The sequence below is a fragment of the Pelodiscus sinensis genome, chromosome 2 (genome assembly GCF_052426305.1).
Source record: "Pelodiscus sinensis isolate ZL-2025 chromosome 2, ASM5242630v1, whole genome shotgun sequence".
Taxonomy (NCBI): domain Eukaryota; kingdom Metazoa; phylum Chordata; order Testudines; family Trionychidae; genus Pelodiscus; species Pelodiscus sinensis.
The window spans coordinates 46,342,746-46,365,927 of NC_143053.1; the positions used below are offsets into that span (position 1 = coordinate 46,342,746).

The window sequence follows — 23,182 nt, forward strand, 5'->3', positions numbered from 1 at the left end:
GAATTTAAAACAATTTGTTGCTATAGCAGTTTTTATTCATAAGAGCTGTAAATTATGTCTTTGTTAAGATTTTTTGCATTTTAAAAATCTTTCTGTCCCTTAAAGGACATTATTAAGCTGAAGTCTAGTCAGCTTTTGAATTGTTGTAAATTTTCTTTTAAAATTTTATTCTTTTGGTGTTGTGGGGTTGATATGCCTGTCACGCTTAGGGGTCTGGTGCTGTAAGGCCTCCTTGTTGGCTCAACACCATGTGATTCAACTGTTTGGGACCTACCCACAGCCTCATTTACCAGGACAGTATAGCCTGACAGCTAAAGTCTCTGGCAAAGCTCCTCATTTTTTTCCCAGGGCAGCGTAGTCTAGTGGCCAGAGTCGATTGTAAGGTGTGCAGAGCCACCCGTTGGTGGGCGTAGTTGGAGTAGGCCTCCCTCTCCACTGAACCTCCGATGGCCCTTGCACGGGCAGGGTTGTCTGCCACCAATTCAGAAGTGCTCCCACCAAAACATGCTGAGCCTTGTTCTGGTACCCAAAAATCCTCCATGGGTTACTTCCTACCTGACTTTCCTTGTCCCTCTGGATTCTCTGTCTCTCTGCTCTCAGGAAAATCCCTGGCCATCATGTTGGCATTGGTCTCTCCTGACTGGCATCAGCATGCAGGCAGTCCTTCTTCAGGAGCTGTAACGATACTTCCACCTCCGTCAATGGTCAGCCAACACTTAGCTACTCTGCAGGCCTGTGTATCTGTCCTCCAGCTCTCTGGCACTGCTCCTTTGAAATGCTGCCTCAGTGTTTTAAAGCGGCACCACCACGTGGAGCCTGGGGTCAGCTGGGGACTCCCAGATGATCTTGGGCTCTGCGCAGTATTTCTGTGGAACCCGGGATCAGCTAGGGACTCTTGTACATTTCAAAGGAGGAATGTGGAAGTGCCTATTAAGTAGTTTACTCAACTGGTAAATTAACTACTAGTTAACATCCTTAGTTCTGGCCCCACCCACCAGGGTTTAGTGAGGTGACAAACAAACCCCTCACTACAGTGCAGAATTTTATTTTGCCAACTAACTTGCACTGCAGAGAAGTTGGCTGGTACTAGAGGCCACTGGTCTCTGTGGAGTCCAGCTTGCAAATAGAAGACAAGAGTGTGATAATGAGTGGAGAGACAAGCCAACCAATGGGGTTGTAGCAAAGGGAGCAATTGCCCTGGGGCTGAAAGATTCAAAGATTCCCAGAGCTCCCAGTTGCTGCTACTGCAGCAGCAGCTGGAGCCTCACACCCCTTTGAATTGCTGCCAAAGCAATGTGCAGCTCTGAGGGCTGGGGGAGGTATGCCGAAGTCTGGGCAGTGCTAAGGACTGACTGTGGCCTCACCCATTCTGCCCTTGGCCCTGTCCCTTCTTGCCCGTGGCCCACGGTGGCTGTTGACCCTGCTGGGGGTGGGGAAAGGGGGTAACTGAAAGGATCCCAGGAACTGCAGTTCTCAGAACACCCCCATGAAAGGAGGCCATGATGTGCAGGATTCCATGCAAACCCAAGATATAGCACCTGTCTGTTTCTCCCTCTGTATACCTGGGCTCCGGTGAGTACAGGTGTGAGTGTCTGGGATGAGAGGGGATCTCTGGGAAGCTGCGATGCAAGTGTCTGGGATAGAGAGGGCTATGACAGGGTCTGGGAAGGGGGTTAGATCTCGGCAGGAAGCTCCTAGGTCTCTAGAAATAGCTGCTGTAGTGTTGACTAAGTTTAGGGTGCGAATAAATGGTACAAGTCACTAATAACAGACTCTTGTTCTCAGGTGGCTAAGTAAATTCATTACAGGAGAGGAGATTCATGAGACAAATGGATAAATGAACATGAAGACCTTATTTAATATTCAGGTACAAGCAAGCAAACATTGTTGCAATCACAGAAAAAGGCTGTATAAGTACGGGGAAATGGTTTTCTGAATTGTGCGTACTAAAAAACCTTCTGGAGACAATCAGAAATGGAGTCGGAGAGGATAGTGAGTGGAGCATAAGTGAACAGTGATGATCTGGTTTTCACTTTCTTCTCATCATGATATCACAACTAGGGACTGATTTGACTTTTGTTTTATACTTTTTTCTCTTAAATCTCTCTCATGCCCAGGACCATATTTGATTTAGATATGGTCCCCCTATCCATATTTGTCATTACAGGGGGCCATAATTAAGGTTCCAATTACTAGCATGAGCTATATGCAGTTCCCAGTGATATTGAAATGTGGTTTCTCCATGGTATCCCTATAGTCCTTTAGAAAGCCATTATTTCAAGCTTGAACTACCCTTTTTTGTGGCTTTCTTGTTAATCACAAGATGCATATTGCTTAATCTTCAAACTTTAAGCTAACTGGCTATACTAACTCCTTTACCACTTAGGCTCACTATCAAAATTACTAACAAGCCCATGTGGCCTTAGCTTTTTGCCAAACCTACAGATAAAATTTTTATATGGATGTTTTTATTTTTACTATGTTACATAAAATACTAGCAGTTGAGGCCTGACGTTGACCAGGCAAATTCATTTTACGTAGATTACACTTATAGGAAAGTTCAAGAAATTAAATATATGTAATAGAATTTTTATTAATGTGCTTGGACAAGGAAGGTAAAAGAACAGTTTAAAATTTGTATGATTTCAACTTCAAACATTATTCAGTTTTTAAGTAATTACCATACGTGGTAAATTTGAATCAGAAACTCATAAAGCTTCCATTACTCTTTCTGTAACTCATTTCAATTATTTTGTGATTTGCAACAGTAAAAATTTTCTTTGCACCCAAATGGCATTTGAATAGGTAACTCAATTTTAATTTTGTTAGCAAATATTTGTATGAACTCTAATCATAATAGTAATGACTTTTTCTGAGGAAAAACAAAAATATATATAAGCCTTTCATCCAGTATATTCCAGTGTAAAAAATAGTGCATTCAGCTAATTTAAGTGGCAGGATTGTTTATGCAAAATTTGGTATTTGTAGGTAATTGCAAAGTATGATTTTTGCTCAAAAAAATCCACAAACTCTTCAAAATATATAATAGATAAGCTCATAATGAAATAAAACATATATGAATATACATGCAAATTTCAACATTCATTTTTTCTGAAAACTAGGAAGAAGCACAACACATACAAATAAAAAACCTGAACTCATAGAGATCATGTAATACATCAGTTATTAAAGTGACTAACCAGATAAATAATGAGTGAGCAGATAATCTCTGAGTATCAGGGACAAATATATACTAACCCTGCCAAAGTTTGCAATAGTGTCAGGTCTGACCAGATAACCTTGCATTTTTCCCCAAGTATTTCTATTAGAGTTATTTTCCCCTGGAGTAAAGTAATAGAGAGCTCAATAAGACGATTTGTGTATTGAAGGAGGGATTCTATTTCTTAATGTTAACTTATAATGCCAACTCATTAAGCACCCATAAAATATAAACATGGAGAAAGATAGCAAGATTTACAGTTTTTGAGAGATCACTGAATATGCATTCCAGGACACATGCGTTTTTGATAGTACAGAGGAAGTCTGAAAGGTTGTCATGTACTGTTTGCATCAATGTGTGTTGCCAATTTAGCCTTACACATTCTGCAGTTCATTAATATCTTTTTAATATCTGTTTCTGGAAGAATTGTGAGTATAAAGAACTTTAAGTGTCTTTCATAAGTCAGATATTCTCTCAGGTTTCTATTGTGATAATAAGGCTAAGGTAATATAAGGTAAGAGAATAAGACTGACCTTATTCCGAAATAAGAAAGAGTGAGTCTACACAGCAAGCCATTATTTCGAAATAATGGTGAGATGGAGGACTTCTTGCTCTGACTCTTGTAATCCTTATTTTATAAGGAATAAGGAAAGTCGAAGGAAGAGTGTTCTTCCTTCGACTTCCTGCTGTGTAGACAGAGCCAGAAGCCAAATTAAGCTATTTTGACTTCAATTACGCAATTAACATAGCTGAACTTGTGTAGCTTAATTCGACTTTTGCCTTGCTGTGTAGACAGAGCCCAAATTCTTTTTCCCATTTTTTTTGAGACTGAGAGGGTAATGCAAAAAAAATGTTCATTGTACTTGCATGAATCCTTGAACATAATCTCTGAAAGAAGGAACTGTGAGACAGTGGTAGCTGATATTTTTATGCATGTAATTGAAGGATACTAGTCTGTCATCTTGTATTATATCTTTAATTTTTGTTAATCCTTTTTGTATCCAAATTGTCTTAAGTGTGGAGGTGGTCTTAATTCTGAGGCATGGATTGTCCCATAGTGATACAAGAAGAGAAGTATTGTCTGTTTCAGAATGCTCCCTGTAATGGCAAAGATTGGATTTTTCCTTAAAGGTGATGGTGGCCTCTAAAAGCGTGTAAAAGACAAGAGGGAGTGAAATGGCATAGCTAAGGTCTCTTCAATCTCAAACCAGGATGATGTGGATACAGCAACATAGGAGGGAAACCACCTTGCAATAGGACACATTTGGAATGCTAGATATTATAGATACAAATCTGGCAGCCTGTTTTCTCCAGGTGCCCAGGATTTTTTAAGAGTTTTGTGTGATAAGTGAAGCTGTTTTTTTTATTCCAGAGAAATTGCATGGTAAGCTTATTTATTTGCAAAAGGAGTGAGGGAGAGGCCTTGAAAGCCAATAGACTAATGCAATAAGTTACTTTTGGGCAGATATTCATTTCACTTATTTCCCTCCTTCCCAGTATGGACAAAAGAAGGAAACAACTTCTCTCTGCATCTTTGAAAATTTCTCTTTGCATATAATCCATATTTAGACAAACAATTTTGGGAAGATGAGGACAAATTTAACACTTAAATATGTTGTTTGCTTGCATATTTGAAATGGAAAATGCTGAAACTGAGAGGGAGCTAGTCTTTTAGATACATCCATCGCTTGTGATTTATTCCAGATAATGCAAAAACCAGAGAGTTTGTCAAAAATATCAACTACATTCGGTAATGATGGGACTGAGGATGGATTCTACAATGGCACGAGACGTAATGTAATGCACCTTAAAATCAGTCCGGGATTACAGGTCAACACTGCCTCTCTGTGAAGCTTTGCTGGCCATTTCTTACCGTTGTCCTGCTGAAACTGTGCTGCCAGGACTGAATCCCCTGTGTTTTCTTTTAACAGCCATGCTGACGTGGTGGCTATTGGGGAGTTAGTGATGATTTTAATATGTTTGCATGAGTTAAAAGACTGATTTTTGAGGAGGATGAGTATAGTGGTATAATGGTAATCAGTCTGGTTTATAGGTATGGCTGAAGCATCCTCATACGAATCACTTACATACAGAAGTAGGCAAACTGGCAAGTCTTGCATGACTGTGGCATTTGCTCTGGTCTTGCTGGCTGTGTGAATTGGAGAATTCACATAAAGGAAATTTGGATATGGAAGATGCCATGTACCTGACTCAAGGAAACTCACGAACAAAGCCTGTCTAATAGATCCAGGTACATTACAGATATTTATGCCCCAAACTTTAATTGGAGGGTGGAGTAGGAGTTAACTTGAATGGGAACAGAGAGGGGCTCTTACGAAATACTAGAATTTTGGTAGCATCAAAGTTTTCTTCTGTCTGGGCATTGCTTAGCACAGTGTCATGAATGGATAATGGCTGGCTGTATTATAAATGCTGTTATCGGAGGGTATGTCTACACTACCCTCCTAGTTTGAACTAGGAGGGTAATGTATGCATACCGCACTTGCTAATGAAGCCCGGGATTTGAATTTCCCGGGCTTCATTAGCATAAGCGGGGAGCCGCCATTTTTAAATCCCCGCTGCTTCGAACCCCGTGTAGCGCGGCTACACGGGGCTCGAACTAGGTAGTTCGGACTAGGGTGCCTATTCCGAACTACCGGTACACCTCGTTTCACGAGGAGTAACGGTAGTTCGGAATAGGACCCTAGTCCGAACTACCTGGTTCGAGCCCCGTGTAGCTGTGCTACACGGGGTTCGAAGCAGCGGGGATTTAAAAATGGCGGCTCCCCGCTTATGCTAATGAAGCCCGGGAAATTCAAATCCCGGGCTTCATTAGCAAGTGCGGTATGCATACATTACCCCGCTAGTTCGAACTAGCGGGGTAGTGTAGACATACCCTGAGTATGTGAAAAAGAAAACTTGCTTAAGAATGAGTGGTTACTTATTATTTAGAGTAAAATCTCCATATATTGTGTAAGGCAATGCCTCTTTTAAACTTATTTCTGACAGGCTGCTGATGGACCTATAATTATATCTGGCCTTGTTGCTACATAGGGCTTTTTTTCCATTTAGAAAATGAGAATTGATCTTGTCTCTTTCATTTGAACCAGACTTTCACAATAGAGCCTATCTCTTTGACCTAAAGTGATACAGGCAACGTTTCATACAACTAACTCCAGTGCTAATGAAAGCACAGTTTGACAAGCTTCCATATTAAATGAGAATTTAAATCTCATTTAAATCAAATGTAAGTCCACAACTGTAATAAGGTATAAACAGGAGTTGTACTATGTTGTTCAGATTCAGTCTTAAGATAACTAATGGAATATTTTTTTTACTTTTCAGAAAGAGACTCTAGGCTTTTTAGGTGCACTGCAAAGTCATTAGTGTGTGAAATTAGTATAATTAACTTATAGATGTTTGCTAGCAGTTATTGATAAATTGGTTGCAGAGGACTCCTATTTATTGGAATGTGAGGTTTAGAGTGCATAGACTTTTAATTATTCATCATTTTAGGTTAACTTTACCAAAGCCAAACAAACAACTGAAAGTTGTTTCCCCTAAAAACATTTTATTTTTGTGTAACATATTTAGTTGCATTGGAGCCAGAAATAGATTTATTATGTACGTATTTATTTGTTTGTTTATTTATTTTTACTTCTTTTAGGGCTCTGAAAACATCTGTGTTGTTCTCATTTATACAACAATATGAGGAAGGTACATTAAATTACTAAAAATAACTCTTTCGGCTTTAACAAATGTAAAGGTGCAAATTAGTTTGAAAAGTAAATAGAAACCCTGGGGACATTAAGCAAACGAACTAATTGAAGGTTGGGAATGGTAGCCACATATCTGCTTCATTAAAACAGAGCCTCAACCCAGTTGTTTTAACAAAATTAACATGAACTATAGTATTCTACTTTGAAACTCAGGCAACTATGTTTGACCATGGCCTTGCAAACTGTTATGAATGTGCATTGGCTCATTGGCTTCAATAGATAAAGTTAAAGAAGTGCATGAGGGTATGTCTATTCAACAGGGTTAAAGTCTAATTTAGCTATGTAACTTCAGCTACAAAATTGCGTAGCTGAAGTCAAAATAGTTCTTCCTTGCTCCTTATAAAATGAAGTTTACAGTGAGTCAGAGTAAGAAGTTCTCCAGCTTGCCATTATTTCAAAATAACTGCTTTTAGTGTAGATATGCACTATGTTATTTTGGAATAACTGCTGTGTAGACATATCCTAATTTTTTTATAGCAAGGAAACCTAATATTTAAATATTTTCATAACCCTTAAAATACAGTTGATATTAAGATCTTATCATTTTGGATGTTACCACGTAGATCAAATACAACTGGGTGCTAGTGAAGACCCACTAAATCAAACTCAGAGGGCACGCCCGGTGATATCGGTATTCCTGCTTCTCGTGAGGAGTAAGTGAAGCTGATGTAGCTGGAGTTGCGTATCTTAAGTCAAAATTCTGCTGTAGAGTAGACCAGGCCTAAAAGACATGATTTAACAGGAACATGATGTTATGTCTCATTAGAATTTGTAGCATACCACACTACCTGCTATCCTTAATTGCCTACTTCAGACCCTGAATGCATAACAGTCTAACCCCCCAGTTACCCATTTCATTTCAAGTGACCTCTTCCAACATGTTACCATTTCTGCCTAACAGTCTGTCTCAACTTGTGTTCAGCTCAGGCACTCTGCTTTGTAGACCTGAAGAAGATAATTGTATCTCAAAAGGTGATATCTTCCACCAACAGAAGTTGGTCCAATAAAAGATATTCCTTTATCTACCTTGTCTCTTTACTAATAGAATGCTAATTTAATTCTTGTCTAGAATTTCTCTGGATAAACAGAAAAATAATGTTAAGATCAATAGCTCCAAAGCAAGTTAATTGTTAATCTCCTTTAACCAATACCTTTTCAACTGCACTTTGTAGGTGATTAAACAGTCATTGTTAATTAGCTAACTTTACATGCCTCAGCTCCCAGAATAATTCTCTGAAGAAGTTTTTCTTGAGTTTAGAGTGAATTTAAGGATTGTGTTTTTTTAGTTTCTTCAGTGTTTGCAGGTAACAAGAGAAAACAGTTATGCAGGGCTGTTGGAACAACTTTTATAGTGAGGGTGCTGAGAGCCATTGAACCAAACTGTAAATCGTGGATATGATAGAATCCACTTCAACTAGGGGGTGCAGCTGCATCTCTAATTCCAGCACCTATCAAGTTACGTTCTTTTCCAGAATAGGAGGTAAAAATAGGTGATATTCTGTGATTCAATGTAGACCAGTGGAATCAGACCAGAGAGAACTCTTTTTCTCTCATCAAGGGTTACATAAAGTTGTTAGAAATGAAGACTGATTCACCCTGATGTGTGATCTCTTATTCCTTTTTTGTTGTTGTTTTGTTTAGAGTGGGTTTCTCCTGAAACTTTGTATAAATATACAGACATGCTTATCCTGACACTTTTCCAGTGCCCTACGCACCTCTTGTTTTCATTTAGTTGTCAGCAACAATTTGTTTCCTCATCCTCCATAAATTAGAACTTTAAAATGAAATGATGTATCTCTTTCTTAAGCAGGCCCACTGAGGGGTGGGGGAGGAGGAGGGAGCAAAGGGGGCAATTGTCTGTGCGATTTAAAAAGGCCTGGGGCCTCAGCCACTGTCATGGTAACAAGAGGAGGGAATATCACTGGGACCTTTTAAATCATCTGGGTGGGCTTGCAGACATGGGGGAATGGGTGCCTGATGGCGCTTCTCTTGGGGAAAGCTAGTTTTCAGCTTTACTTCTCTCCCTGTGTCTGAAGGTGTGTACCCATCTCCCACCACACTTCCTCATCTAGGGTTGCCAGGTATCCGGTTTTGAACCGGACAGTCCAGTATTTGAAGGCTCTGTCTGGGAAACAAATTGAGAAAATACCGGACACATAAAATGTCTGGTATTTTCTAATTAGGTAAGTTTTATTATTATTATGAGTATCAGTACATAGTTGCATACTGCCTGGCTGGTAGACACACTGATGCTGCATGAGTGTGTCTGCCAGCCAGGCAGTACTCAACTACGCAAAGGGGCAGGGCCGGGGTTGGACTTGCTTGTGCTTCGCCGGGACCAAGCGCAGGAAGGGCAGCACCCCGGGATCTGCGTGTGCCTGGGTCAGACCTGCTCCCCACTGGTTGATTCTCTCCCCTGCTCCCCTCCCCCGGCCAGCCCCGCTGCCCCGACCCCCTCCTGGCCATCCTTGCTTCCTACCTGCTGGGAAAGTAGTGGCTGAAACAGAGCCCTCTTGACAGCAGGGTTAAGATGTTATATTGCCCCTGAAAGGGCATTAGGAAGAGACTTCCCCTCACCATTTTCAGGTCATTGTGTAAAACAGAATACATGGTGTGACTTTTAGTAATACAAGCCCATGTCTGAACTAAGAACAGGACAGAGAATTGAACTTAGAACCCTTAGGAAGGTTTAAAATATTTTTCAGTAATTATACACTGGGATGATTGGCACTTTTGTAAATGTTTAGACTGCAATCAGACTGCTAAATTGTTGACCATTTTTCAGTGACAGTGAGTAAAAGAAACTAGCTCTTAAAAGTACAGTTTGCTTTATTAAGCTATTCCCTTGTTGACTGAAGCGTGTATTAAATTTGTTTCATAAGCCAATCGGAATTGAGCATATCCATACTTGCACACTTAAAGTAGTCTCATGATAGTGCAGGAGCATCCATGAGATAAAAGAATTAAATGTAAATTGAACATTTGACATAATGGAAATAATGACATTGTAATAGTCTCTTGTCACAGTACCGATTTTTGATACATGTCTCTGCTTTGCATCAGCATTTATATAGTAGTAGGAGATTAATATCCTCCGAAAATGTTTTGTGCTATTGATATTAAATCTTTACTTAGGCCAGGTCTGCAGTAAAAAAAATTAGGTCAGTCCAGCTATATAGGGCTTAGAGGTGTGAAAAATCCATGTTGTGGAGGAATATTGTTCAGCCAACCTAACTGCTTGTGTGAACAAGGCTAGGTGGAAGAAGTCTTATGTTGACCTATCTGTTATTTCTCGAGGAGGTGACATGCACTGATGGGTGAACCTCTCCTGTCAGAGTAGGGAGCATCTACACTGAAGCACTAAAGAGGGCTGGCACAACTGTAGCGTTTTGAATGGAGAAAAGGAGACCGTATGGAGGTATATTACTATCTGGTATGAACGTAGTAAGCTTTGGAACAATGCCAGGAAACCTAGTGCCACCAGCCATGAATGTCAGTGGTATGTCTCTACTGACATTCATCCCAATGTCATTCATCCCACGGAACGTGGGACTTATGTTCTGTGTATTTCCCAGTGTCCATTTTATTGTAACTAGTTTGGTAAGGAATGAGGACATTTTTATTTTCATTGTAACCTTTGTAGTCTGTAATTTTCTCCTGCTACTGTAGAAAATGCAATTAATATTCTTGTCACAATTGGGTCAAGGACCATGATCGACAGATGTTCACTTAATACCTTGTACTTTAAGGACTCAACAAGGTGCTTGGCATTCTGCTGCTGTTATGAAGCCAACTACCCAAATCACAGACAAAATAGCAAATGAAGGAGGTTGAATCCTGAATAAAAAAGGAAAAGAAAATCAGTACTTAGATTTCTGTTTTCATTTACTGCCACATTTTTTATTTATTTTGAGTAAACATTTATGAGAATCTCATTACATTGTATAATATTGGCAGTTTTCCATGCACTCTGTAAATGGTTGATTGTTCTTGTTTGATATTTTGCTTTCTTCCTCTCTAATGTAGAAAAAAAGTCATTTGGGAAGAGAATACATGTGTACAGTTGTGTATTTAGTGACTGATTTCCACATCCATTGAAATTAATGGCAAAATTACCATTCACTTTCATGTTTCAGGATGACATCCTTATATTTCATTGCAGAGGAAAGGGATTGCAAATGTGGTTTGTGGCATAAGTCATTATCTAGTAGGCAGGGAAAAGAGGCACTGAATAGGCTCAGATGGAGTCATTTGCTGTATTGCCCTTTTTAGTGTACTAAATATTCCTCCATTGCCTCAAGTTTGCACTAATTTGTGACTCCATTAGCATTAATAGTTACTCCTGAGGTACATGTGTATCAATGAGAGGAAATGAGGCATGTTGTTTTAGGCTCACTGATTCACTAAGTATATATTGTATCGTTTCATATTCAGAAGGATTTTTTTATAACAATACTTGTTAAGATCTTTTTATTTCCACTTGAAAACTTGAATTCTGTAAAGATCAATGGCCACTAGAGAAGCTGCTGAATGAACATTCTGATTTTGACCAGCACTCTTGCAGGCATGTATGAAAGTGAATGTTTTTATGTTTTGTTGTCATGAATGATGAATGAATTTCCATAGTCAACCTGATCTTCATTTGAAAATGCTCCACAATAGAAATGTTAAAAGAAAAAGAAAGTTGGTGGCAGTAAGGAAAGATGTTTAAATAGTAGTGTAACATTACATTTTGCTTAATTTGTTCTTACATGGTTGATGGATGATACATGAAAGCCTGTTCTGTAAGAATAGTTTTCCATTGGTAACAGTTAAAGTGATTATTTAAAAGGCTTTCTCTACTTCTTACAAAACATTTTCTTCTTAATGCTTTACTTCCTGCTGGTAACACTTTAATGATTCTGAAAAATGAATATCAGGCCTCTAGGTAATATTGTTTTTCAATAGAAATTCACTAATGTTATAAATTTAGACTTTGAAAGCATTTTAAGTATTCACTGTTTTGTAAATAAGGCAGTCTACCACATGCAGAACTTTTACTTCTATTCATTAATACACAGACACTCTCTCTCTCTGGCTATGTCTACACTGTACGCTTATTTTGAAATTACTCATGTTATTTCAAAATAACAGAATGCACGTCTATATAGCAAGCCTGTTATTTCAAAATAATTTCAAAATAACAAGTTTCTTATTTGGACTTCTGTAACCTTCATTTCATGAGGAGAAAGGGAAGTTGAAGGAAGCGTGTTCTTCCTTCTACTTCCTGTTATGTAGACAGTGCCAAAAGTCGAGTTACACTACTTCAACTTCAGCTATGCAATTAACGTAGCTGAAGTTGCGTATCTTAACTCGAATATAGCCAACAATGTAGATGTACCCGTGGTCTCTTTTCCTGATCCTATCAACAAATTTTACTTCTGGCTGAAAATAAGAGTGCAGTTTACCCTAAAATCAGTATTCATTTTGCTTCATTTATTAGTATTGTATCTGACTTCACTTTTTAGACCAATCTTCTTCACATTCCTGCTATCTATTAGTCAGCAAAGTAGAATTTTCGTAGCCAATCTTACACCAGGATCTGTCCTGTTGCAATGCACCAATGAGTTGTGCTGATGTGTGACTGTCTCTTTGTTAGACTTATTTGTTAGGTTTTTCTTTTACATTTCCTTTTATATTTATATATCTGTGATTACTACGTTGTGATCTGGTACTAACATATGGAGGACAGCAATCTCCTATCTGTTTTTTTTTATTTTTGCAGTCTGTTGTTTAAAATAATAATATTTTAAAGTTTAATTTCAGGAGTTCTCTCATAATTGAACCAAGCAATTCTTCTATTAGGGAAATAAAATTGTAGGTAGTGCACAAAAATTGAGAGACTTATAATGGTCCAAATTTTGTTCTTAGTTATGCTTATATAATCCAAAGTAACCGCTAGTATTTTAGTGTTTCCAGCTCTATAATTTTAATTCCAAAAATTGGATGTGTACTTTAATGCTGAACTTGCAATTTTGCTTTCATGCATCCCTGCTTTGCATGATTCCCAATCTACATAGAAACAGAAGTTTTTAACAAATGCAAACTGCCTATCTTAAAATCCAAATTTAACACCTGAATCCCTCAAATTAAATATACCTAATCTTAAAATATAAAGTACAGGCAGTCCCCGGGTTACGTACAAGATAGGGACTGTAGGTTTGTTCTTAAGTTGAATCTGTATGTAAGTCGGAACTGGCGTCAGCCGGTGCTGAAACTGATCAGTTTCAACCGTGGCTGAATCTGGACGCCAGTTCTGACTCACATACAGATTCAACTTAAGAAACCCAGGTGTCCCCAAGTCAGCTGCTGCTGAAACTGATCAGCGGCTGATTCCAGGAAGCCCGGGGCAGAGCAACTCTGCCTTGGGCTTCCTGTAGTCAGCCCTGGTCAGTTTCAGCAGCGGCTGACTTGGGGATGCCTGGGGCAGAGCAGCTGGGGTGCTGCTGGGTTGCTCCAGTAGCGCGGCTCCTTGGCGCTACTGGAACAACCCAGCAGCACCCCAGCTGCTCTGCCCCAGGCGTCCTGATTCAGCCGCTGCTGAAACTGACCAGCAGCGGCTGAATCAGGATGCCTGGGGCAGAGCAGCTGGGGTGCTGCCAGGTTGGTTCGGAGCGGCGCTGCGGGACCACCCGGCAGCCCCCAGCTGCTCTACCCCAGGGGTAGGCAAGAAAAACCTGGTCTGCTGGGGGGGGGGCACTAACTGCAACCCCCGCAGCAGAACAGGGAGACGGGGGTGGCGGGACCGCCCGCGTCCTCCATGGCTTTGCTCCGTTTCCCTGGTCTGCTAACCTGGGAGACGCGGCGCAGAGCAAGCGGGCAGCAGGACAGTCCAGGCGCGCCGCGGCTGTCCCACTGCTGGTGTGCTCCGAGGCTTTGCTCCCCATCTCCCAGGTCTGCTGGTCAGACCAGGGAGACGGGGAGCAAAGCCACAGAGCACGCCCGCAGCGGGACAGCCCAACCGCGCCTGGGCTGTCTCCCTGCAGACCAGGGAGACGGGGAGCAGCTTTTCTCGCCCTGGAGGACGGGGGCGGCGGACCGCGGCGCATCTGGGTGTCCCGCCGCTCCCATCCTCCGGGGCGAGAAGAGCCCCGTTCGTAACTGCGGATCCAACATAAGTCGGATCCGTGTAACTCGGGGACTGCCTGTATTACGTACTATATGAGGGTATGTCTACACTACCCTCCTAGTTCGAACTAGGAGGGTAATGTAGGCATACCGCACTTGCAAATGAAGCCTGGGATTTGAATTTCCCGGGCTTCATTTGCATAAGCGGGGAGCCGCCATTTTTAAAACCCCGCTGGTTCGAACCCCGTGCAGCGCGGCTACACGGGGCACGAACTAGGTAGTTCGAACTAGGCTTCCTTGTTTGAACTACCTAGTTCGTGCCCCGTGTAGCCGCGCTGCACGGGGTTCGAACCAGCGGGGTTTTAAAAATGGCGGCTCCCCGCTTATGCAAATGAAGCCCGGGAAATTCAAATCCCGGGCTTCATTTGCAAGTGCGGTATGCCTACATTACCCCGCTAGTTCGAACTAGCGGGGTAGTGTAGACATACACTGGGTGATTATCTATGAAATCTCTTTACCATCATTGTTTTAAATAACCACCTTCAAGATTCTTAACTTGCGTACCCAACGTTTTCCTCTGTTTTTCCATTACCATACTCTTTTTCTGTTTTCTATTGAAGGAGGAGTTTAGAGCCCTTAAAGGACAAAACCAGTGAAGGAAGGAAAAGAGAGATTTCAGAATTTAGGAGAACAAGTGAGAAAGGAGATAAACACTGCCTTTTGGTCAGGGACCCAGTGCAGGAAGAGGTACTTGTTTTGTGGATCTCTTAAGCCTCACAGGTGTGTGCACATCTCGGACTTATACAATTCCCATTAAAGCCATAGACATTATTGAAATATCTGAGTGTTACATCATCTTTAACATATTTATCTTCATATATCCCTCCCCCCCAAAAAGTAGGGAATTGTTGTTATTTCCATTTCACAGATGGGGAGCTGAGACTGGAGGGGGACTCAGGCATGTATGAACAAAAGGAACTTCATTATAGTGACTCTTTAATATAATACCAAACTTCTCGGCCCCTATAAAACCACTGTAATTCTGAAAGCTGAGTTATGTGCCTGGGCCTCTCAGTATGAGGAATGAGGTAAGAGAGTCACCTCAGATGGGCTTCACAAAAGTGAGCATGCTAGGTAGAGAACTGTGTAAGCTAGCCAATGAGAGATGCTGACCAGAGGTGAGGGTGCTAAGCCCCACCCTTATCTCAGAGATAGGTGCCTAAGTCAAGGCTGCAGGGAGACACCTATCTTGGCTTGGAATTCTCAGCTGCAAACCCTCTCTTGGCAGTAGGGTCTTATGATATTTTAGTGAGGAGGAGAACCTACCCTTAAAGTTTTGCCCAGTGGTGAATAGGGATGTAAAATCCCATTTAATTGGTTAACTGGTTAAATGTAACCAATTAAAGTGGAGCTGTCAGGACTGTTCTCCACGCTGGCACTCCGAGTGCAGAAGGCGGGGGCCTAGGAGGGACCTTAAATACCTTGCCTTTCTAAGCTTTGCTTACAAAAACTCCCCAGAGTTACAGATTCACTGATTTTGGAAGGTAGCTGCCACCATCAAGTGATTTAATCCCTAAAAATAACCATCATGTATGGCATGGCCAATGTGCGCGGTGAGGGTGGAAGTGGCATCTGCCATGCGCACGCAGGTCTGCCTCCTGGTGCCACTGCAGGTCTGCCTCCACCCAGCGCGTGATGGCTGCCTCCACCTGTTCGAGGGCCTGCACGTGGTGCTGAAGGAGCTGGTCCCGCTGCCGGATCTGCCGCCTTGGTGGTTGGGCAGCTGGGGGTGGTGCTGCTGCTGCGTCCGCTGCCGCTGGGCTAGAGGGTCTCCCGCTTCTGCTTGGTCCCGCTGCAGGGAACAGAAGAAAGGATGGGTCAGTCAGGCATCCCGGCCACTGTTCCCACACCCCATGCCCTCCACCCCTGAACCCAGGTGACACCACAGTAGTGTGGCTTGGGCCCACTCGGTTAGCCGCTCCCCCTGTGCTGTATGTTTGCATAGAGGACCGCCCCTGGAGTAGAGTCCTCTTCCATGTATTGTAACCACCGGTCTGTGTCCTGGCCCCTTGGGGGATGGGAGGGCGCGTGTGTTGTGTTAACATGTGGCTCTCCCTGCCAGTGGAGGCTGTGAGGCTTTGGGCTAATCAATGGTGTTTGACAGGGAACAAGATGAATCCCCACACAGAGCCTGGGAACACATCTAGCAGACGTGGTCTGGGCTCTCAGATCCCCATCTCGTGGGATGTCTCCTGGATGGAACCAGGGGTGACTAGGGAGTGTACCATCCTTGCAGCAAAACTGAGGTGGCCCTACGGCCGGCCCGAGCGCTTCCTCCCTCCCCCTCCTGCTAGCCCTCACACATGGTAGCCCAGGGACATGTGTGGCCGCAGTGGGGACTTCCCTCAGGGGGCCAGCCAAGGCACCGGGAGCAGGCGAGGGGCTCAGTGGGGGCATGCTCACAGGGCTGTGACGCTGCGGTTTTTCCAGGAGCAGCTGGCTGTGCCTCACAGCCAGGCATGGGACAGTGTGCCGTTCTGCGTGCTGCACCCTTGCGGAGGTGTGGGCTCTGGCCTGAGCCCCTGGGGCCCTGGCTGGTTCCAGCTGGCATCCACCCTTCCCCTCTGGTCCCGCCGGATGAGTGTGAGCAGCACTGTCCCAGGCGTGCCCTGGAGCTCCTTGCCGCGGCCACATGCCGCTCTGTCACCAGGCTGCACGTGGTTGCACGTGCTGCATACTGCTAATGCTTCACAGAGTGCAGCTCACGCAGCCTGAGTGACGCGCTCTCGCTCTACCCCCTCCGGGCGCCTGGCTCCCCACCCCCCGCCCTTGTGAGTGCAAAGTGAAACACTCACCGGTGGATCCTTCCCCGGCCTCCAAGGACGCACGAGAGACATCAGGGCTGCCGAAGGGGGCCTCTGCCTAGAGGGTCGTGGTACTGCCCTCATCCTCCGACCCTCTGGCTAGCTCTTCTTCCTCCCCTGCCTTGCTGGTCCTGGTGACGGGGGCGCCTGCAGGTGTTCACAGGTACGGATGGTCCCTGAGGTGGTGCTTGGTCCAGGATGCGGTGGAGCTGCTGGTAGTGGGGGCAGGTGTCGGCTTCTGCCTCCTGGCCCTCGCTGGCCCGGACATAGCCCAGGTGCAGCTCTTTCACCTTAGCCCGGACTTGCTCGAGGGTTTGGGCTGGATGTCCCTGGTGTGAGAGCGCCTGGGCCATGCGGTCAAAGATATCCGCATTGCGGCAATGGGAGCGGGTGTTGTGGAGGGCCTCCTCTTCCTCCCACAGGCCCAGGAGGGCTTCTAGCTCCCTCGCGGACTAGGATGGGGCCCTCTGTATTCTGCCCCTTGGGGCCTTCTATGCTGGGGGTGTGGGTGGCTGTTCCCGCCCTGGAGCTGCCATCCTGCTCTGGTGGCTTTTGGGGACGGCAGGAGCCGCGTGGCACAGCTGTGGGCAGAGGCAGCAGAAAGGCTTCTGCCTCGTGGCCTCTGCAGGCTGTGTCTGCCTTTAAGGGGTCTCGGGTTACCAGGAAGTCCGGAGCTGCCTGCAGGTACAGCGCATCCAAGCGGCTACTGGGGCTTTTTTCCGTTTAGACTGCTTTTGCGCAAAATTTCTTGGCTGCCTGTCTACACTGGCCTCTTGAGCAAGAGCACTTATTCCTGAGCAGGAGCGTCTGAATATTTGCGCAAGAAGCACTGATTTCACACATTACAATGTCAGTGTTCTTGCGCAAATACTCGCGTCCAGTGTAGACAGGCGGCAAGATTTTGCGCAAAAGCAATCGCTTTTGCACAAAACCTTGCCAATGTAGATACATCCTAAATGTATGGCACTAATTTAGATTGCGATTAGTATTTATTTATCTAATATTTATATTACAGATATGCATAAGGAAATTAAGGCCCTATTATGTAAGGGTATGTCTGCACTACCACCCTAGTTCAAACTAGGGTGATAATGTAGGCAACCAGAGTTGCAAATGAAGCCCGGGATTTGAATTTCCCCGGCTTCATTTGCATCTCGCCGGGCGCCGCCATTTTTAAATGTCCGCTAGTGTGGACTCCATGCCGCGTGTAGCCGCGCGGCACGGAGTTTGCACTAGCGGACATTTAAAAATGGCGGCACCCGGCGAGATGCAAATGAAGCCTGGGAAATTCAAATCCCGGGCTTCATTTGCAACTCCGGTTGCCTACAATACCACCCTAGTTCGAACTAGGGTGGTAGTGTAGACATACCCTTAGGCACTCTGACATAGATGCAGGCTTCAGCCTGTTTCCTAACATGGCAGGAATGAATAGGTAATATATTCTTAGATTAAGTTGGGGTATGAGATATGAAAGTTTGGCAAATTAAATAGGGTTATGTTGGAGTATGGGGGTGCCTGCCACTGGATTTGTAAGGGGGCTTGGTAGCTTCTGAACATCTCACTCTTCTCATCCATTGGTTCTTTGCCCCCCTCTTCCACCATCTTCAAATTCACTTCTAAGTTTATCTGCCACTGTTTTGAGCCCGTATACATCATTTTGATTGACTGTGTCCTAGCACACAATGGAGATATCCCTAAGTCCTATCTTGCATAATTAGTTAGCCCCAGAATTTGAAATGGTTCAAGTACTAAAGCAATTCAGTGGACACATTGGGAGAGGTCGATCTAAAGTTTGTTTCATTACATAGTGGAGTGCTGCTGGAAACTGAAGTGAGTGGAAACTGACAACGATACCAGTGTGATAGGCAGAACCATATATAGGTACATGAATAGGCTCGCTGACTTTGCTGACTAATGATATTAAAATCAGGGCAACAATAACTCCAGTCTGATTAGGGATTGGTGAGGCCACCGATGCAAAACTGTATCTGTTCTGCTGCGTGTTGCTTTGTACTATTCCAGGCCATAGCTTCTGAATGTAAACTTTTCAGAGTCAGGCTCTATTAATTACTCAGTACATTAATCCTGTGTATGGCCCCATGTAATTTTATGGCATTGCATATTTACCTAACAAAAGGAGGGAGGAAAAAACAATGGTCTAGCAACATTTGTTCTTTCTCTCTTTTTTGGTGGGGGGTGGAGGGGCGGAAGCAGGATGATCATTAAACCTATTGTTTTGTATTTGTGATGCAATAAAATCTTAATATAGAAAGCTGTATACCAGTGTATACCCCTTAGTAAAAGAGAACTGCAGGTAATTTAAGCATTTATTTCTTTGCTTCTTTTTTATCTTTAATTCAATCTAGCCAATTTCTATAGAGCAGGAAAGGGTTCTTTGATGTTTTTCCTTGTCAGTTTGTATATTTGGCAATAAAATAGAAATACAGTTAATATGTAACCAGATTTGACACTTATTTGGGGGCATTCCTAAAATAGCAATCAAGTAGGACAGAACTGAAATAAAACTGATGGTACCTTAGCTAAACACTCTATATTCATTTTATAACATTAAGGTAAGACCAGATTCTCTTGTCCATTACAGTGATGCAAGTAAGGAGTAAACCAAGCGGCTGCGTCTAGACTGGCATGATTTTGCGGAAATACTTTTAACGGAAAAGTTTTTCTGTTAAAAGTATTTCTGCAAAAGCGTGTCTAGATTGGCATGGATGCTTTTGCGCAAAAAGTGCTTTCGTGCAAAAGCATCCGCGACCAGTCTAGATGCGATTTTGCGCAAGAAAGCCCCTGTCGCCATTTTAGCCATCGGGGCTTTTTTTAGGCAAAACAGTTATTCCCTGTCTACACTGGCCCTCTTGCACAAGTATTCTTGCACAAGAGGGCTTTTTCCCGAGCGGGAGCGTGAAAGTATTTGCACAAGAAGCACTGATTTTGTACATTACAAAGTCAGTGCTCTTATGCAAATTCAAGTGGCCAGTGTAGACAGCTGGCAAGTCTAGACGCACCCAGCATGAATAAGAGGACAAGACCTATTGCTAGGAGAATTGAGGCCTTCTGGCCAGTTCCTTACACTTTATATTTGCAATATATAAAGCAGGAATTAAAAAAAAACCCAGAATTTTGTGTGTTCTCCCTTTATCAGATACAAAGGGCCAGAGCCCTAGCCTGTGTCCAAGCTGTGTTCATTAAAGTGGTTGAGGGGCAGTCACAAAACTGGTATTGAAGTAAGTCTTAGTCATAAATTAGCAAGACAAACACATAGAGCTATGAGGTGGATCGGTAGGCAGACTTGGAAGTCCCCAGTGTAGAGGCGATAGACCAACTTGTGGGAGTGAATGAGATTATGCTGTTCTGGAGTATAGGAGTCTGTCCAAAGTGAAAAGTGACAGTGTCACCAAATAATGGAGATAATGGAACAGTCAGAGAGGTTAGAGATCCACAGGAACATTCTGTCATAGGCGCTCAGAAAGGAGAGGAAGAAAGAGTTGTGAAGAGTGTCAAAGTCAGTAAATGGATCAAAGAGAGCTAGTATAGAGAGCACTGGTGAGGAAGAGGTCTTAAATAACTTTGATGAGAGCAGGTTTTGTGCAGTGCAGTTGAAGGAAGTCAGATTGCAGGAAGGCTGGAGTGTTGAAAGAAAGGAATTCAAAGGTGTGGGAAAAAACCACTTTCTCAAGGTTCTTACAAAGGGGCTGAGGGAAATGTGACAGCGAAAGACTGAGGCTCAGTGGTGTTGAAACAGTTTTTTATAATGGGGTGCTGAAGATGGAAACCATATACCTGAGTGCTTATTACTACTGCAAGTCAGGTGGTGGGGTAATACATTTAGTACTGTGGCTTGGTCTGAACTAGATAATTAAGTTAGTTTAAATATGAGTCTGGGGTGTGAAAAAGAGATAGCAAGCAAAGAAATGGAAAGAACAAATGTTCCAAGAAGTCTTGGCCAACCCAGCGTGTAAAAACAAGAGTCCAGAATGTTGTGCACACTTAAAATTGGTACAATGAAAGCTTTATTATCCGGCACTTTGTTAACTAGAAAAAATTGTTAACTGGCCACCATACCTCTGTGTCTTCCAGCACGTGTGCCCGACTCCCGCCTGTCCAGCTGGCCGTTGTGGGGCTGCTGACAGTCGACACTGCTGGCTGACATCATCAGCAGGCACCTCCTTCCCCCTCAGCCTGCCTCGAGCTGCTGGGAGCCATTATGCTGATAGAGGGCTGGGGCAGAGCAATGAGCTTTGCTATCTGGCACATTCAATTAATGGACAACCCCCATTCACCATGAGTTCAGGAAAACAAAGTTTTCACTGTATTAGCATTTAAAATAGCTGGATCCAGGGGAAGGGCTGATTATTTTTATTGAAAATGTGTTAAATGTATTTTTAATTCATAAGGAATCTCTGGTGAGGTGAAGTGCAATTGGGATCAGCACATCACTGCATTCTTATTCTTCATATGTAATCAGAGGACAGATGCGAAGCTGTTGAAGATTTCTCAAGCTGTACATTCTGTCAGTATGGCAGAATCATCACACAGCTGTTTTAGAACTCTTTATGAATTTTGATCTGCTGATGGCCCTCTTTGTGTTTTTATTTGAGAACTCATGCATGTCTTTGTGTAATGATTTTTATTTTCATTTAAGAAAGAAATGTTTGTGAGATGATATATAAATGATCTATGCTCACGCTTCTCTGGAACATTGCTGGGAACCTGTGCAGAGGAACTCTCTCACAGGGTACCCTGAAGATTTACTGTGTCAGAACTCCACTTCCATTTGCTATAGATCACAGACATTAAAGTATAAGTTGTCTTTGATATTAATCATGACAGTCATTCAGAAGGGTGATGATTGATGGCTGATACATACTGATTTTCACACTGTTTAAGGCAGTGATCTCTAAACTTTTTATGCCCAGGATCACTTTTTAAATGTCAGGGCAACCCAGGATCTACCCTATTACTTCCCTGAGGTCCCGCTCCTTCCCTGAGCCCCACCCACTCCATTCTCTCTCTCCCCCCCCCCATCACTGGCTGTTCTGCAACTTCACTCACATTCACTAGGCTGATGAAGGGGCTCTGGGCTCTGGTCCAGGACGAAGGGTTTTGGGAGAAGGAGGGAGTGAGAGGTGCAAGCTTAGGGAGGAAATTTGGGTGCAGAAAGGGACTCTAGACTGAGACAGAATATTGACAGGGTGCAGGGTGCAGGGTGCTGTCTTTGGGAGGGGTTCTAGGCTGGGCAGAGTTTTGAGGTACAGGCAGTCCCCGACTTACGTGGATCCGACTTACGTCGGATCCCTAGATACGAACGGGGTGAGGCAACTCCCGCACACGCGCAGCAGCATTCCCGGGGCTCGCTCACCTGGGTCCTAGGATCCTCCTCCTTCTCGGGCCGGCTCCGACTGGGGTCCCGCAGAGCTGCCAGGCAGAGGAAAAGTGCCCCCCCCACCCCTCTGCCAGCAACAGGCTGCCCCCTCCCCTGAGCAACAGGCTGCCGAACAGACAAAAGCAGCCTCTCTGCCCCTCCTCCCCTCTAGACATGCCGGGCTCCGGGAGCGCAGCAGCATCCCCGGGGCTCGCTCACCTGGGTCCTAGAATCCACCTCCTCCTCCTCTTCGGCCGGCTCCAACTGGCCTCTGCCTGCAGCAGCTGGCCACAGGGACAGGGATCCCACAGAGCTGCCGGGCAGAGGAAAAGTGCCTCCCCACGCCCGCTGCCCCCCCCCCCCCCGCGGCCTCGCATCCTGCACGCCTCCCCCCTCCCCCCCTGCCAGCAACAGGCTGCCCCCTCCCCTGAGCAACAGGCTGCTGAACAGCAGACAAAAGCAGCCTCTCCGCCCCTCCTCCCCCTATACATGCTGTGCTCCCTGGGCAAACAAAGACTCCACCAAAACAAAGTGCTGGCCTCATTGTGTTAGCAAAAAAAGGACCCTCCTCCTAGAACCCTGGGTGGTGTGTGGAAATAAAGCTATTAGCTCAAAGCATGGTGCAGAGCTGTTTGGTATTTGATGAGTTACTCCTTTAGTCCTGAGTTTGTCACAGGGACAGAAATAGATGTGAAATCTTCTGAACAGGGGAACAGACAGCAAAACAAACATTAGAGGGAAGTTAACCTTTCCCTATGCTATCCAAAACTAAAAAAAAATGTTTGGCTAGAGTTTCCTCTACAATATGTACCAGTTCCGACTTACATACAAATTC

At 43.9% G+C, this 23,182-nt stretch overlaps 1 protein-coding gene and 1 long non-coding RNA gene across 3 annotated transcripts in view; one reads left to right on the forward strand and one right to left on the reverse strand.

Moving 5' to 3' along the window:
- Window positions 1-23,182, forward strand: part of MMP16 (matrix metallopeptidase 16) — a 262,877-nt gene that overhangs the window by 70,151 nt on the left and 169,544 nt on the right. The window lies entirely within an intron of this gene.
- Window positions 7,451-17,456, reverse strand: LOC142827008 (uncharacterized). Its single transcript, XR_012901337.2, has 4 exons — window positions 16,962-17,456; window positions 15,816-15,958; window positions 10,736-10,836; window positions 7,451-7,720 (listed from the first exon to the last, which is right to left on the reverse strand). It is a non-coding gene; the product is annotated as an uncharacterized LOC142827008 (long non-coding RNA).